This window comes from Lithobates pipiens, unplaced genomic scaffold, assembly GCF_037356315.1.
Source record: "Lithobates pipiens isolate NorthernLeopardFrog02 unplaced genomic scaffold, aLitPip1_a1.2 Scaffold_13, whole genome shotgun sequence".
NCBI lineage: Eukaryota > Metazoa > Chordata > Amphibia > Anura > Ranidae > Lithobates > Lithobates pipiens.
Window position 1 is genome coordinate 225054668 of NW_027507718.1, and position 16854 is coordinate 225071521.

Here is a 16854-nt window from a genome sequence, read left to right on the forward strand (position 1 = left end):
CTTCGGAAGTCTGTCAGACATAAGTCCTCTCGTGTGTACGGGGCTTTTGAGTTTCCTTATAAATTGCTTCCTTACACTTTATTTTTAAATGATCGAGTAGAAAGGCTTTGTCTTCCTGACACCTAGGGCTATGTGTGAGAATTTCAAGGAGAAATTTGAAATAAATTCCATTTACATACTTATCTGACATATTTACTTTACTGTCAGATTAATTTGTCTTCTTTATACATATGGAGAGATAACAATCTTTGAACTTGCAGCTCAGCTCACATTTACTTGGCTGCGATTTGATCCAATTTTCAGTCTGATTATGTAGTGTGACTTTCTTGTGGTTTTTATGCATTTTTGCTGCATTTTTTTACACTATTGCGTTTTTACTCATCCCTGCTGTCAGCCAGCAATGATGAGTCATTGGTTATTAAGGAGCTGGCGCCTGCCATTGTTTTAACCACCAGTGACCCATCTCCGCTGTTAGCAGGGGATTCCCCATTGTGCACATAACAAACATATGAAACTGTCACCTTCCTTACATAGCAAGCACTATCAGTTTCTTGTATGTCATTTTGTAATTCCTGTATAGTACTGTGGGTGCCCCCAGACCTGCAATGCTAGGATGTTAAAAAGCAGTTAGCGCCTCTGGCCACTGAATAGGTCACCCGCCGTCTGCTGGGAAGTGAATGATCAAAGCTTTTTTATCTACTTTTTTTTTTCATTTTAGACAATTTGTTAGGTTTTGCAAACTGCAAGGCATTTTGCACACTGGGCTTTAAAAAAAATGCCAGTGCCTTTTGCAGAAAAAACGCTCATATAGAGCATTTTTGTACATAGTTTAGAGGAGTTTAGGAGAGTTGTGCATTTTTTCTGGCAGAAAGCTCCAATCAGAAACACAAACCAGAAGTTTGTTTTTTTCCTGCCTCTAAACGTTGAGTTTAAAATATGCCTGTAACCATCCTAATCTGCATGGACACATAGGATAACATTGAGCTGCTTCTACAGGCAGAACACAAAACTCCTGTAAAAGCAGCTATTTTTAAGTCAGTGTGCACAGAGCCTAAGATAAATTTGTGATTCTTCTATTAGTAAGGTAATATGTTTGTGCATAAAATTCGAACTTGTCTTTTTATGAAATAAAACTTTTAGCTAAGAAATCGCTTTACCAGTTGCTGTAATATTCTTCTGTTCAACGCATTTCAAAAAAGCCCATAACAGTCACTGACTCTATTTCAGTGCACTGTTAACTTGGCCTGCCCACCTAAATGGAAGCAAGTTTAAAATGAATTTATTCTACTACTGTAAACTTGGGGAAATGTGTTGTAAATATAATTGCTGGTGCCAGGGCTGACATGGTTGTAGATAAACTGAGTGGGCATCTGCTGTTCCTGGAGCCTCTCACCCCTCTGTGCACAAATCATCAGATCTCTGACCTTTCCCCTCTGCGTCCACCTTTCACAGAAATCTCACCCCCCTGGTCAATAGTTCTCAAAACTCCACTTTGTGTTTCTCCTCAGGCCCTTCATCTCATTCCTTCGTGTGCATCTACTGATACATCTCACCCCTCTGTATTTTGCTCCTTAAAGCTCTAACCCCTCTTTCCTTGTATGCAGCTTTACTAAACCTGGCTATACATGGAACTGCTGCGCTGGCTGACAGAATACAATGGCCACAGTAGGTGATTCATCCATCCTCTCTGTTTAGAACCCTGCAGGCTGAACGAAAAAAAGAATGGGGATTTAAGTGACTTTGAACGTGGCATGATTCTTGATGCCAGACAGACTGGTCTACTAGTATTGACTGCTGATGTACTGGGATTTTCACGCATAACCATCTCTAGGGTTTACAGAGAAAAAAAGAAAATATCCAGTGACCGGCAGTTGTATGGACAAAAAGGCCTTGTTGAAGTCAGAGGAGAATAGGCAAACTGGTTTTGAGATGAGGCAACAGTATCTCAAATAACCACTCGTTACAACCAAGGTATGCAGAATACCTTCTCGGAACGCAGAACACATTAAACCTCGAAGCAGATGGGCTACAGCAGCAGAACGCCACACTGGATGCCACTCCTGTCAGCTAAGAACAGGAAACTGAGGCTACAATTTGCCCAGGCTCACCAAAATTGGACAATAGAAAACTGGAAAAACGTTGCCTGGTCTGATGAGTCTTGATTTCACCTGCGACATTCAGATGGTAGGGTCAGAATTTGGCGTAAGCAACATGAAAACATAGATCTATTGTGCCTTGTATCAATGGTTCAGACCGGTGGTGGTGGTTTAACCTCCCTGGCAGTCTGATTATGTCAGTATTTGTGAATGTCAGTGCGGTACATTGTTTTGCATGGAAATTTGTTGTTTTGTATTTTAGGCCTGTAATTCTTAGGAATAACTCACTTAAATCTGTCCAAACAAGAGTCTAGTAAACACCCGGGTATGATAAAGTTTGAAACAAAAAATCATAAATTATAATATAATAAATAATTATAAATAATTATAAAAAATAATAATATAATAATAATACATTTTATTCAATAATGTAATCAAACCAAAAAAACTAAAAAATGTGTCCAAACAAGGGTGCAATAATACTAGTCACCGTAATACTAGACACTTCATATTGGTATAGTAAACTTCCTAGGTATGAAAACTTTTGAAACATGGGCCTGTAAAAGCATTGTTCAAGAAGATGCCTGAAGATCTTCTTGTAGTACTTCTTTTGCTTTTTCCCCATTGCTGGGTAGAATGTCATTGCTTGGTCGGCTATGTCGACACCTCCCATGGTGCTATTGTAATCTAATCCTACTTGTGGCTTCATGATTTCTTTCCCACCTTTTGTGTGTACCATAACATTGGAGGTATTATGAACTGTACTCATTAGGCACACATCTTTCTTGTCATGCCATTGCAGTGCCATCATTTCGCCTTTCTGCCAGGGAACCATTTCTCCAGTCTTCAGCTTCCTATTGCCAAACGTTGGCGGCATGTTGCGCTGGTTAGCCGTAATGGTTCCATAGGCACCTGTTTCGTTTTGCAGAAGAAACTGATAAAGTTCAGGAGACGTATAAAAGCAATGGCTCAATGAGTGAAAGAATGGAAGATGTTGCCATTCCATAGTTTCTCTATTTTGGATTGAATTTTGTTCCTTTTCCAGGGTATATGACTGAATTCAAAATGTAGCCAGTTGGCAATTCGCATAACTTCTATGATTTTATACCAAATCGGGCTCTCTTTGATTCAATGTATTGTACCTAGCTTAGCCTTCCCTTGTCGGCTATTAGACTTTCATCTATGCTGATATCTCTTTCTGGCACATAGCTCAGTTGGAAATTCTTTACAATCATTTGAGATACTTCCCAAATTTTCTTACATTTTGGTGCAGGATGAGCAGTTTCATAACATTCTTCATGGTTTTCCAAGTGTTAAAATTTCATGATCAGGGAAAATCTGTACCATGACTGTGCCAAAAAATGAAATGGCAAATAATTTATGGGTTGTCCAATACCACTTCTGAGGGGTTTCCCCAACACTCCTGAAGTATTATTAGGCCCAGAAATTTCCAAATGTCATCTTTGGTCACTGGTTCCCACTTTCTGCTTCTTGGAAACTTCCGACGCAGAGTAGCTAATCGTTGCTCTTGGTACCGGTTTGTCTCCGTAACAATTTTTTCAATAATCTTGTCGGTCACAATTAATTATAAGTATGCCAAGGGGATGTCATGTTCAATGTCTACTTTCATACCAGATGCTCCAGTAAATGGGAATCTTGGGGGCACTGCCACTGACTGATTTGTACCACAGTCAATAAAGCACCAAATTCGCGCATCACTGAGCTCAGTCGCAGACGTCACTGTTGTCACTTTCAGTGTCTCATGACAAATTTCCCCACAATCACTATCACGCAATTCTGCAAGTGATTCTAATTCACTATCGCTGTTTTCTAACCACTTTTGACCTAAAGGGACCCTTTTTGGATGCCATGGATGTTCTCAAGGCAGAAAGAATGATAAAAGTGCAGGGAGGGCACTGGACAAAGCACTAGGGACAAAACTGAAGTGAAATGGTTTAATACAGTAATGTAATCTTAACAGATTACAATGTATTGTGTGTATGTCATTTTTTGTTTACTTTTTTTGAATTTCCCACCCGGTTCTGCCCCCTGCATTGCCAGTGCTCGCAGGGAAGGGAACCCAGAAGCTGGCATCAGCCGGAGGACACAGCGGGAGGACATCAGGGGATCAAGGGACAAGGTAAGTGACACTACAGGGATACTACATTGTAATCCCGAGCGTGGCTCAGGGTTACCGCTTTTGGCACTGACACTCACACTCGTAATTACCGCCAGGGAGGTTAATGTGTGAGGGATATTTTCTTGGCACACTTTGGGCCCCTTGATGAGCAATGTTTAAACACCGTGGCCTACCTGAGTATTGTTGCTAACCATGTCCACCCCTTTATGAATACAGTGTACCCATCTTCTGATGGCTACTTCCAGCAGTATAATGCACCATGTCACAAGCTCAAATCATCTCAAACTGGTTTCTTGAGCATGGCAATGAGTTCACTGTACTCCAATGGCATCCAGAGTTACCATATCTTAGTCCAATAGCGCACCTTTGGGATGTGGTGGAATGGAAGATTTGCATCACCTTGTTGAATCTATGCCACAAAGAATTAGGGCAGTTCTGAAGGCAAAATGGGATACAATCTGGTACTAGCAAGGTGTACCCAATAAAGTGGCCGGTGAATGTATATATCAATAAATATAAAATATATATGTATACAGATACATATCTCATTAAAATGGTCAAGGCCGGTAAAACTTTTTGCAGTATGGGGATAATATAAACTGAGTATAAGCTGACGTGCACCATTAGTGTGGTTATCTCATGTCTGGTCCTATTGTATCTGGTGTTCCTGTTCACTAATAACAATAAGGAATGTATTGCCAACACTGATGTCTTCATTCTTTCCTTCTAATTATTATTGGGGTGGGGGGGGCAGACGGTAGGGTAAGACAAGCCTGATAAAGTAGAATTGGGCTAAGAAAAGGGGGGGAGGTGAGAGGTGAGTGGAATAAGCAAAAGTATAGTGGAGGACCTAGGAGGAGTATCCTTTAGTGCTTTCCCCACTAAGGGTAAGGAGGGAGCCTAGTGGTTTAAAAATCCAGAGCCTTATAGCATTTGGCAAAGAGTGAAGAGGGAGGTGCCAGGGGAGAGAAAAGTTGTCTTCTTAGGAGTCATGTCTATTCTTTATAAAGATGGCAAGGGCCTGAGTGGCTCACAGAAAGTGTTGTGTCAGGTATTATTTTTAAATGGTTTAAAGGCATTAGAACTTAAATTGAAAGATCTGTCCCCTCCCACTCTTCAATTTTGGATTAATCTCATTAATAGAGCTTTACTGGAGATTCAGTCCAGGTGGCTCACTTTGTTGTCTGCGGATATTGATGTGTGATTTGCTATACTACTTCTCTTTTAGGCATCAGAATCTTATAGGTTTGCCCCTTATGAAGGCTACATAGACCTTTCTTAGTATCTCATAGGGTTCCCTTTCAGGGTGGCCTCTCCCAGCCATTGTGACATGCTCATCATAGCCTCATATCACTATAGTATAATGAGATCACATCATCATGTTATTATAGTTTTAATTTTCTTTTATGTTTTTTTTTTCCTCTTTCTATACTCATGGCTGACCTTGGTGCTCTATATGGTATTTTTTTATTGTTGACCAAATATACCACCTTTGGTGTCTAATGCTTTGTGAACCTCTGTAATTGAGTCTGCATTGTACCATTTTCATGCCATGTGCTACAGTTGTATGTTTATAAAATCTGAAATTTAATTCAAATGACCCTTTGAAAAAAAAGATGTCATGGCATCCAGCGAAAGGTATTTCTCAGACTGGTCTATTATTGCTAAAGTAAGATTTTCTATCGGTTGAATTGCACATATTCTAGTGAACCGTTGCTCGTTGTTAGCTAGTTCTTTTTTTTTTCACAGCACAGGTTTACTGTACATGATATAGTGGCATTCATGAGATGTATAGGTAGGTAGTAGGTATACCACAGACTTGTTTGCAAGAGACACACATCCCAAAAGGCTTGGAGACTTGGGCAGCTCCAGAAATTGTGTAGAACAATAACTTCTACATCATTGCATGGTGAGCAGAAAGGTGAGACTTGCAGGCAAATCTGGTGTAGTTTAGTGGGAGTTCTGTACCACCTGGTAAGCAACTTATAATCGTCTCTCCTATTATATACAGGAAATTGACTTTTTGTGAGCAAAAAGGATATAATCTTTCTGAGCCTGCAAGAAAGTAGTCTGTAGGTCCTCCTCCCAATCTCACAGGAATAGTGGGTTCCTCTGTTTACCATTTCCAATGGAGTAGCGTAAAGGTGTGGCACAATGGAGACTGGGTTAGGCATATTTTGTTTGCATTGGGTAGTTTCTCTAATTGATTTTCATTAGTTGGGTAGTTATTGAAAATAAGTCTGGAATGTCTGAATTGTTTTTAAGATATTTTGTATTGGAAGAAAATAATGAATAAAGAATAAATAATTAATTAAAAAATATAAAATAATGAAAAAAAGAAAAGAAAATAAGCACTGATTTGGGAACATCTCAGCAAAACTCAATGATAACTGAAATCAGCATCTAAGTCTACCCTAACCATTAGTCTGTGGTGATCAGAGAAATGAGTTAGCCCAAAAATATCTCTCTCAAGCAGGTTTGGAAAATTTGGGATTATACAGACGGGGACTGAAGGAAACCCAAGACAGGAGACATGAGGCTTGAGATTGGCAAGTTGGAATTCGTCCAGAATAAGGTTCTAGGGATTTAGACCCTTTAGCATACATCAATCGACTAACCTGGGTAGGGGAACAGTTGCATTTTATTTTACTTGATCCAGGAACCACTTCCTCCCTTGCTTTCAAAGAATGGCTCTATTGAGTCTGGTCTTTCTCACAGCAAGACATATCTCAAGAAGTATGCCCACAAGTCTTGTAGATAACCCAGGGGCAGATTTAGTGGTAGTGTTTGAAGGTACAATAAATGTGGCAAAAAAAAACATTTTCACAATGTTTTTATGACAAAAGTATGTGATTGCATCTTTGTCTCAGCATTGTACACCCCCTTTGATAATCCTCGAAAATCTGTTTAAGAATGAGAGGGAATATTGGTTCCCAGATATCTGAATTAGGAAGAGGACCATTTGAAGAGAAAGTTCCCTCTGATTTGGTCATATCTGGGGTGGCATACTTTCTGATTTGGAGAAGTTTAATTTGAAGTTAGAGATATTGTCATAATTTCTAGGGAAGAAGGAAAGAAGACTAAATTGTCAGTATATGCGGTGACCTTATGGCAATCTGTATTTGTACTTAGTCACTTGATGTCTGTGTGGGCCCCACTTCTTTGCATGAACAGTTTGAGAGTAAGTAAAAATTAGGGGTATAGGGTATACCCAATGTTTACACGACAGGACCTATAGTTTTTCCATGGACATAAAAGCAGGGGCAATTGGGAATGCTAAAGAAAACCGCTCAACCGTGCATTTCATAACACCCCTCAACTGCGTTTATGGGTTTTTTGTCATCTGTATCCCATAGGGGAGATTTCCCCTCACTTCCAAATCCCTAGTCAAAATAGAAAGTTAGAAGAAATTCCTCCAATGTGAGGAAATCTTGGCGTGTGACCAGGATCACCAGAGCCAATTCCCCTCTATTACTGTTCTGGTGGTAATCCAAAATTTAGAATTTTCTTTTACTTTTACTTTCGGTGAAAGTAAACAGGACAAATCGAGAGGGTGACTGTTCCAAATGGGTGCACAAACACCAGTAAAAACTGACAGGTATTCTAATCCCTCTCCACTCTATACGTAACGAAAAATAAAAGTTTTGCCTTTAGTTATATTTTAATAGTATCCTAAGTGAAGTGCTCTTCCTGATAACTTTACTGTTTATGATCACATAGGATTGGAAAAGTAACAAGGTACCGTTACCTGGAATAAGGGTTTTCATTAATTACTATCTACAGTATTCATGGTACTCAATCTAAAAAAAAAATAAGGAATAAGATATATACAGATGTACAGAGTTAAGGGGATTTTGTTTTTGAAGCATTAATCTGTTTTTGGAAGATTTTTCTCTTAATGGATTACAGATGATATATGATTCTGCCAACAAAAAAATACTGGATTGTCTTTTGCATACGTGCTTTCCATAGCTGTTTGTTGCCTGATTGACTTTATCTCAGAAAGCTTTAGGGCAATGTCACTTAATCATTGCGTGCAATTCTGTACATGTCTTGACCAAGTACACAAGTGTTCAAAGAATGTAATCTATAGTGACTACATAAATCATTTTTAATTAGGAACTCACAATCTGTCTCTTTACACACACACACGGGTCCCGGTTCTGCCTCTTGTTACTGTTCTGTGAGGAGAGATGGATTGTGAGTTCCTAATAGCTAGGAACCACGATATGTCATCCCCTCTAGTCAGTCCCCTCCCCCTACAGTTAGAACACACAGTCAGGGAACACAGTTAACCCCTTGATAGCCCCCTAGTGTTAACCCCTTCCCCGCCCGTGACATTTATACCGTAATCGCTGTATAATTGTCAATTGTCCTAAAAACAATCATGATAAAAATAGCAGATCGCCACCATTACTAGTAAAAAATAATAATAATAATAAAAATGCCATAAATCTATCCTCTATTTTACAGACCCTATAACTTTTGCGCAAACCAATCAATATATGCTTATTGCAATTTTTTTTGCCAAAAATATGTAGAAGAATACATATCGGCCTAAAATGAGAAAAAAAAATGCCTTTAAAAAAAAAAAAATTGGGGATATTTATTGTAGCAAAAAGTACAAAATAGTGTTTTTTTCAAATTTTAAGCAATTTTTTTGTTTATAGCGAAAAAAATAAAAAACACATAAAAATGAAATACCACTAAAAAAAGCTCTATTTGTGGGGAAAAAAGGATGTGAATTTTGTTTGGGTACAGCATCGCACGACCGTGCAATTGTCAGTTAAATCGACGCAGTGCCGTATCGCAAAAAAATGCTCTGGTCATTGAGCAGCCAAATCTTCCGGGGCCGAAGTGGTTAAAGCAATCTACTAAGCTGGCCAGAACCACCTCTGGAGGGAGCCTATTCCACATTTTCACAGCTCTTACTGTGAAGAAACCTTTCCGTATTTGGAGATGGAATCTCTTTTCCTCTAGGAGTAAAGAGTGCCCCCTTGTCCTCTGTGTTGACTGTAAAGTGAATAACTCAAGATCGAGTTCACTATATGGACCCTTTATATATTTGTGCATGTTGATCATATCCCCCTTAATCTCATCTTCTCAAGAGAGAATTAATTCAGTTCCTCTAATCTTCCTCATAAATGAGCTCCTCCGTGCCTCTTATCAGTTTGTTTGCCCTTCTCTGCACTTTCTTCAGTTCCCTCATATCCTTTTTGAGAACTGGTGCCCAAAACTGAACTGCATATTCCAGATGAGGTCTTACTAATGATTTGTACAGGGGTAAAATTATAGCTCTCTCTGGAGTCCATACCTCTCTTAATACAAGAAAGGACTTTGCTCGCTTTGGAAACTGCCGCTTGGCATTGCATGTTATTATTGAGTTTATGATCTACCAAAACCCCCAGATCTTCTCCACTGTGGATTTTCCCAGTTGTACTCCCCCTAGTATGTATGATGCATGCATATTCTTAGCCCCCAAGTGCATAACTTTATATTTATCAACATTAAACCTCATCTGCCACATCGCACAATTTAGGTTGGCTTGTAAATTGGAGACATCCTGTAAGGACGTTATTCCACTGCATAGCTTGGTGTCATCTGCAAAGGTCTTACTTACTTCCTCATAAAAAGAAATCAGGTTTGTTTGACAACTTCTGTCTTTCATGAATCCATGCTGTCTATTGCTTACAATATTTTTTTGCAGCAAGAACTCATCTATGTGGTCTTTTATTAAACTCTCCAGTATCTTCCCGATTATAAAAGTTAAACTAACAGGTCTACAGTTACTTGGTAAATATGTTGTTCCCTTTTTAAATATAGGCACCACATTGGCCCTACGCTAATCCAGTGGTACTATTCCTGTAATTAATGAGTCCCTAAATATTAGAAACAATGGCTTTGAAATGACAGAGCTCAATTCTTTTAGGATCCATGGGTTGATGCCATCTGGTCCCAGTGCTTTATCAACCTTTATTCTGTCTAAATATTTCTGGACCATATTACTTTTGAGCCATTGTGAATCATTTGGGGATGTGTCACTACCACCTCAATTATGGACATGAGCTCCCCCATGCTTCTTTGTATACACAGAACCACAGAACTGAAGATTGTACTTAATAAATTTGCCTTCTCTTTGTCCTCAGTCACCTACTCTAGATTATTTTGTAAAGGGCCTACATGCTCAGACCTGACCTTTTTACTATTAATATATTTGAAGAATTTTGGGGGATTTGTCCTACTATCTTTTGCAATCTGTTGTTCGTTTTGAATTTTTGCTACCTTGATTTCCTTTTTACATATTCTGTTATATTCTTTGTAACATTTAAACAACAATAGTGTTCCTTCATTTTTATATTTTTTAAAAACTCTTTTCTTATTGTTTATAGCTTTTTAACTTTGGCCGTGAGCCACATAGTTTTTTTTTTTTAGCCTTTTAAACTTATTGCCCATGGGAATATACTTTGCAGTGAGTTCGCAGACAGTCTTTTTGAAGAATTCCCATTTCTATTCTGTGTCCATTGATGCCGATATTCCCTCCCAGGCTAAGACCTGGAGAGCAGCCTTCATCCTTGGACAATTTGCTTTTTTGTTTTTATCTTTACCGTATGTGTTTTTTGTTTGCTAACATCAAATGAAATCATGTTTTGGTCACTGCTGCCCAGATGTTCCTTTATATATATCTATTAGTAATAAGCTCTGCATGGTTTGAAATTACCAGGTCCAACAGAGCATCATTCCTAGTTGGGGCCTCAATAAACGGGACCATAAAATTGTCCTATAATAGGTTTATAAATTTTTGCCCTTTAACTGTTACAGCAGTGCCATTACTCCCGTCAATTTCCGGGTAGTTAAAATCCCCCATTATTATCACCGTTCCAGCCCTTGCAGTCCTTTCCATCTGTGCAAGGAGCTGAGTTTCCACCTCCTCATTATCATTGGGTGGTCTATAAAAATTCCAATGATTAACTTTGAACTACGCACATCTACAGTCTATGCAGTTCCATCCATAATGCTACTGCCACTTCACACTCTCTGTTAATTAGGTCCTCATTCACACTCGCTTTGAGATCCCTTCTCACATAGAGACAGACCCCCACCACCTTTCCTTTTTACCCTGTCTCTTCGAAAGAGTGCTTAGCCAAGAATATTAATAGCCCAGTCATGTGAGGAATGAAGCCAAGTTTCAGCAATACCGATTACACCATATCTCTCCTCGTGCACGAGAGCTTCCAACTCACCTATTTTGCTTGGCAGACTTCTGGCTTTCGTGAAACACTTTAATGCATTATTACATTTTGCTCTGGTGTTTTGCATATCTTTTTTAGTAGTACAAATGGCACTATCATTTCCAATGTTTGCAACATGGGAACTTTCTTGTCACCTACCATAACCCTTCCCCCATCTATCCCCATTCCACCCTCCATAAATGTCTGACCCCTAACTGACCTGTCTGCCCGATGGAATTCTAGTTCACCTTCCCCCCTCAATCCTAGTTTAAATACTCCTCCAGACTTCTCATAAACCTCTCCCCCAGCACAGCAGACCCCCTTCCATTCAGGTGCAAACCATCTTTAGCATATAGGTTTTACCCCAATGAAAAGTCAGCCCAGTGCCTTCCTTCTTCCACCAGATCTTAAGCCATGCATTCGGCTCTCTAATGTCCCCCTGCCTTTCCTGTGATGCGCTTGGCACAGGCAATATTTCAGAGAATATCACCTTGGAGGTCCTTCCCTTCAACTTGCAGCCTAGTTCTTTAAAGAGGGATTCCACCAAAAAAAAAAAAATATTAAAAGCCAGCAGCTATAAATACTACAGCTGCTGACTTTTAATAAATGGACACTCACATGTCCCGGGTTCCAGCGATGCCGGCAGCCGAGGCCGATCGATCGCTCGGCTCTCGGCTGCTGCCGCCACCATTCTAGGTGAGGGAATCAGGAAGTGAAGCGAATCGGCTTCACTTCCCGGTTCCCTACTGCGCATGCGCGAGCCACGCTGCGCAATAGGAAATCTCCGCGCTGTCACTGGGACCCGTGTGTGTCCCAACAGACAGCGCGGCAGGGCAGGAAATGGCGTAGACTCCCACGGGAGTCTATGCCCGGAAGTGGGTGAAAATACCTGTCTTTGACAGGTATCTCCACCCCCCTCCCCCCTGAAAGGTGTCAATTGTGACACCGGAGGGGGGGAGGGATCCAATCAGTGGAGGTTCCACTTTAGGGTGGAATCCCGCTTTAAATTAATTCCTAAGGAACCTCCACCTTCAATGTATTCTGTCATTGGTTCCAACAGGGGTCCCTTTTTGTTTTTAGTAAAAGCGTTACACTTTAATTTTAGCACCTATCAAGATAATATATATATATATTATCATATCTCCAGCAAGTGGCTACAATGGTGTTATTTCTTTCTCTTACAGGTACCAGTTATCTACTTTTAAATAACTAGTGCAACAAATTATTTCATTCTTACTTCCTAATAAGAGCCATCAAATGTATCATTATTTTGTTGCCTGTTTTTCTCCTGCAATACACTTTTAGTATTTTGTACAAATATTCGTAAAAAAAAACAATGCTCAGCACATTTGAGGACTTTTGAATTTCATTGTATTTGCTTTTAACATTCAATTTTGGAATGAATGGGCTTTCCCAAATGAAAACAACATACACTTTTAAGTGGAGTACACACTATAAGAAAATTGTAAGAAAAGTTCAGTTTGAGGCATGATCATTCCATTTTTGTATAGTGTACACACAACTTTCAGACTTTCCAAATGAAAAGCAAAGCAAAAGCAAGGTGTAAACAGGGCTGTAAGCTCACCATTTTATTTATTTATTTTAACAATGAGGAGTGCTTTATTTGAGGAAAATATACAGTACAACATAACAGGAATAACTTCAGCATGTGGAGTACATACAGCATATAATGTCAGTGCAGGCATTTCCCCTGTAACAGACCTGATATATAGAGGTGGCCACAAGAAGGTTATGAGAACAATAGGGGTTTCCCGATACCACTGCATAATAGGTTTGCACCATTAAGACAGGAAGATGTGGGAAGAAGGTATAGTGACAACATATACCCGCCTTACCACCCTCCTCCTCCACCTTTTTTGTAACAGAGGGGGAGAGGGGGAAGGGGGGGAGGCACTCCGAGGGGATGGGGCTCAGGGGTACATACTGGTCAAAGGAATGTACCTCTCCAACACAGTGGTCCAATGGGAAGAAACGGAGAGGATGCCGGACAGGAAGGCGGAAACAATACAAACAATCCAAGAAAGAGAATGAGGGACATGTAGATGGTGGTATATTCAATTTAAGTGAGGTTCAATTAAATACTAATGAGCTAAACATTCTAAAGGCAGGTCTTAAATGTGCCCCGAGAAAAGTGATGAATAAATTTGAAGTATATATGGATGTGCATAGGTATGTACGAACTCTGAACATCAAGAAGCATTTCTTGATGCATCCCTCTAAGAGATGTCCAATAGATAGTTTAACTGTCACACAAAGTGACAGTGGATTAAAGAATCGGTCCTTATTTAACCCTCAGATTCCTAGTAACCATTTTGTAGAAGTGTTTAAAAACTTAGTATTGAATGATTTAGATGTATTACCCCTTAAGAAAGTTGTCAATGCTCGACACTTTAAAGATGGGATTAAGTCCCTTGAGGACAAAAAAGAAATCATTATACGCCCCGCTGATAAGGGGGGTGGGGTTGTCATTTTGGATAGATCTTTTTATGACAACCAGATAAAGGAACTACTAAGTGACACTACTACATATAAGAGATTAGATGTAGATCCTACGGATCAATATAAAAATCAATTGGAGGCTCTAATCCAATGGGGATATGGAAAAGGGGTTTTAAATATTAAAGAAACTAAATATCTAGTCCCGAGTGCTTGTAGGATACCAGTGATCTATACCCTACCCAAGATACACAAGGACCAGGTGACCCCTCCACTACGCCCAATTGTTAATGGGATAGGATCAGTAACGGCAAGGTTGGGGGAGTATCTTGATAGAGCTCTTCAACCTAGTGTAAGAAACACTAGGGCATATTTGAGGGACACAACCGACCTCTTAAAAGCATTAAGTGAGATAAAGGTCCCCCCTGAAGCTGAACTGTATTTGGTGACGGCTGATGTGGCGAGCTTGTATACCATTATCCAACACCAGGATGCGTTACTGGCCCTAAATTGGGCTATGAGTAGAAGGGAGGATATCCCTCATGCCCGAAAGCTGTTTGTGGGCCATGCATTAGATTTTTGTATGTCCCACAATTATTTTTGGTATGGAGGGGCATTCTACTCCCAGCGTGTTGGCGTGGCAATGGGGGCTAAGTATGCTCCAAGCCTCGCCAACCTCTTTATGGCTGAGTGGGAAGATAGGGTTGTCTTTTTAAACAAACCTCAACAATTGATCTTCTATCGGAGATTTATAGATGATGTGTTGTTTATCTGGGTGGGGACTGAACAAACAGTTAGAATGTTCATGGAGAGATTGAATTCCAATTCTAATAACATCAGGTTGGACTTCAATATCAGCCCTAAAAGTGTCATCTTTTTGGACCTCACCATAGAAAGGGATGTGGACCAGTTGAAGACAACTGTATTCTTCAAGACCACAGATCGAAATAGCTACTTGTCCACGAGGAGTGGTCATCACCCCACTTGGATAAGGAACATCCCGAAGGGACAATTTCTGAGGGTCCGCCGTAATTGCACCACAGATGCGGACTTTATTGTTTAATCTGGGGTCTTGAAGAACAGATTTTTACAAAAAGGCTATAGTGTCACCTGTCTGGATACTATCATAGAGGAGGTTGGAAATACTCCTAGGAGTGTATGCCTTCAGGGACACGTTAAGACGAGGGATGAGGCACAACATCAATTTAAATTTTTATCAGGTTACCACCATCAATATAAAGATATAGAACAGATTTTCGCCAAACATTGGCACATTTTAGGTAGGGATAAGCACCTGGGTCCAATTTTACCAACCTGTCCCAAGTTTATCTATAAAAGGGCACCTAATATTGGGGACAAAATTGTCAGGAAGGTATTAGACCCCCCGGTTAGACAAACTATTTCTGGAGATTTAAAAGGATTTTATGCGTGCAGAAGATGCACTTGCTGCAGAACTGTTCGACAAGTAAACAGAGGTATCACCTCAGTTACTAATGGAATGGGAGAAACTTTCAAGATAGAGGAATTCATGACTTGCAACATGTCATATGTCATATATTTGCTATGGTGCCCCTGCAACCTCTTTTATGTGGGACGCACTAAGAGGCTGCTGAGGATTCGGATTTCCGAACACCTGGCCAATATACGTAAGGGTTATAAATACCATAGTGTATCAATGCATTTCAAGGAATGTCACCAAAAGGACCCAAGCCTTTTACAGTTCTGTGGCATAGATCATGTCCACCCCTCTTGGAGGGGTTCAAACCGAATTAGGGATTTGTCCCAAAGGGAAACGAAATGGATATTTTTGATGAGAAGCTTGACACCAATGGGAATGAATATCGAATTGGATGTCAATAGCTTCATTAACAATTCTTGATATCCATTTAATGGGGATGAGATTCTCTTCTTTCTGAGTGAACAATAGCTATTGCTAATGGGGCACACCCTTTGGGTAGAGGCCCCCCCCCCTTTTGTATATTCGATCTTAACATGAGTAAGCTTGGGGGATATATGCACACATAATTATAGAGATCCTGGGTATAAAGATGTGCATTATGAGTAATTTGGGGGTGCTATTTATGGCGCCTATGTTAAAGTTCATCTGTTTCTACAATTTGTCGATATTATTTTTTATTATTATTTATTATTTTTTATTGTGATAGATTCAGTTGTGGAGCTAGATGGGTGTTCCCACTTATATATCTGTCAGTTTTAAATAATATGTACAGTCATTATGTACAAATAATTAGATGTGCTTGAGGAAGTTAATCCACATAAATGTTATTAGTTTTATAGTTTTATCTATGCTTGCCGTATGTGTTCTGAGAGTGCATTTAAATTTAATTTGTGTTGGATAAAGTGCGTCCTCTGAGATGTGAGGAAATATTAGATTTATTCATGTTGATGTAAACTCTCAGGCATTGGTGACACAGGGATATAGCAGCTGGTGGAATTGGCATAAGTTTTATAGATATTGCTTTTTGCAATATGTGTAAGATGGCATGTGGGAAGTGAGTGGAGGAGGGATGTGGCTAGTTTCACCTATTCTCTCGTTTAATATTTGCCACCTCAGTATTTCTTTTTATTTTTTTAATTTTTAATTTTTAATTTTAAATTTTTGTCTGGAGTGCTGTTTAAACATTCAGGGTCTGGCCGGTATGCGTATAATTATTCAGTGCTCGCTCCACGCACGTTCTGGGGTTCAGTGCATTGACCCATATATGAGGGTGATCAATACAGTCACACACAGCACTCAGCCTGGCTGACTAATGACGTCTGGGAGGGTGTTTCTGTGTATCGTTTTGCTAGGTTTAGGCAATGTATGTGTGAAGTGCCTGCCTAGGGGGGAGGGAGATGCATAGAATTTATTTGTGTGTGGTTACGATGTGGGGTTGGCCCTGGGAGTGCGCCTGCCCCTTTGCCCCTGTTG

At 39.8% G+C, this 16854-nt stretch overlaps 1 protein-coding gene across 3 annotated transcripts in view; it reads left to right on the forward strand.

Annotated features, from left to right (window-relative positions):
• Positions 1-16854, forward strand: part of LOC143974657 (ceramide synthase 2-like) — a 236647-nt gene that overhangs the window by 178701 nt on the left and 41092 nt on the right. The gene's annotated exons all lie outside the window — the stretch shown is intronic.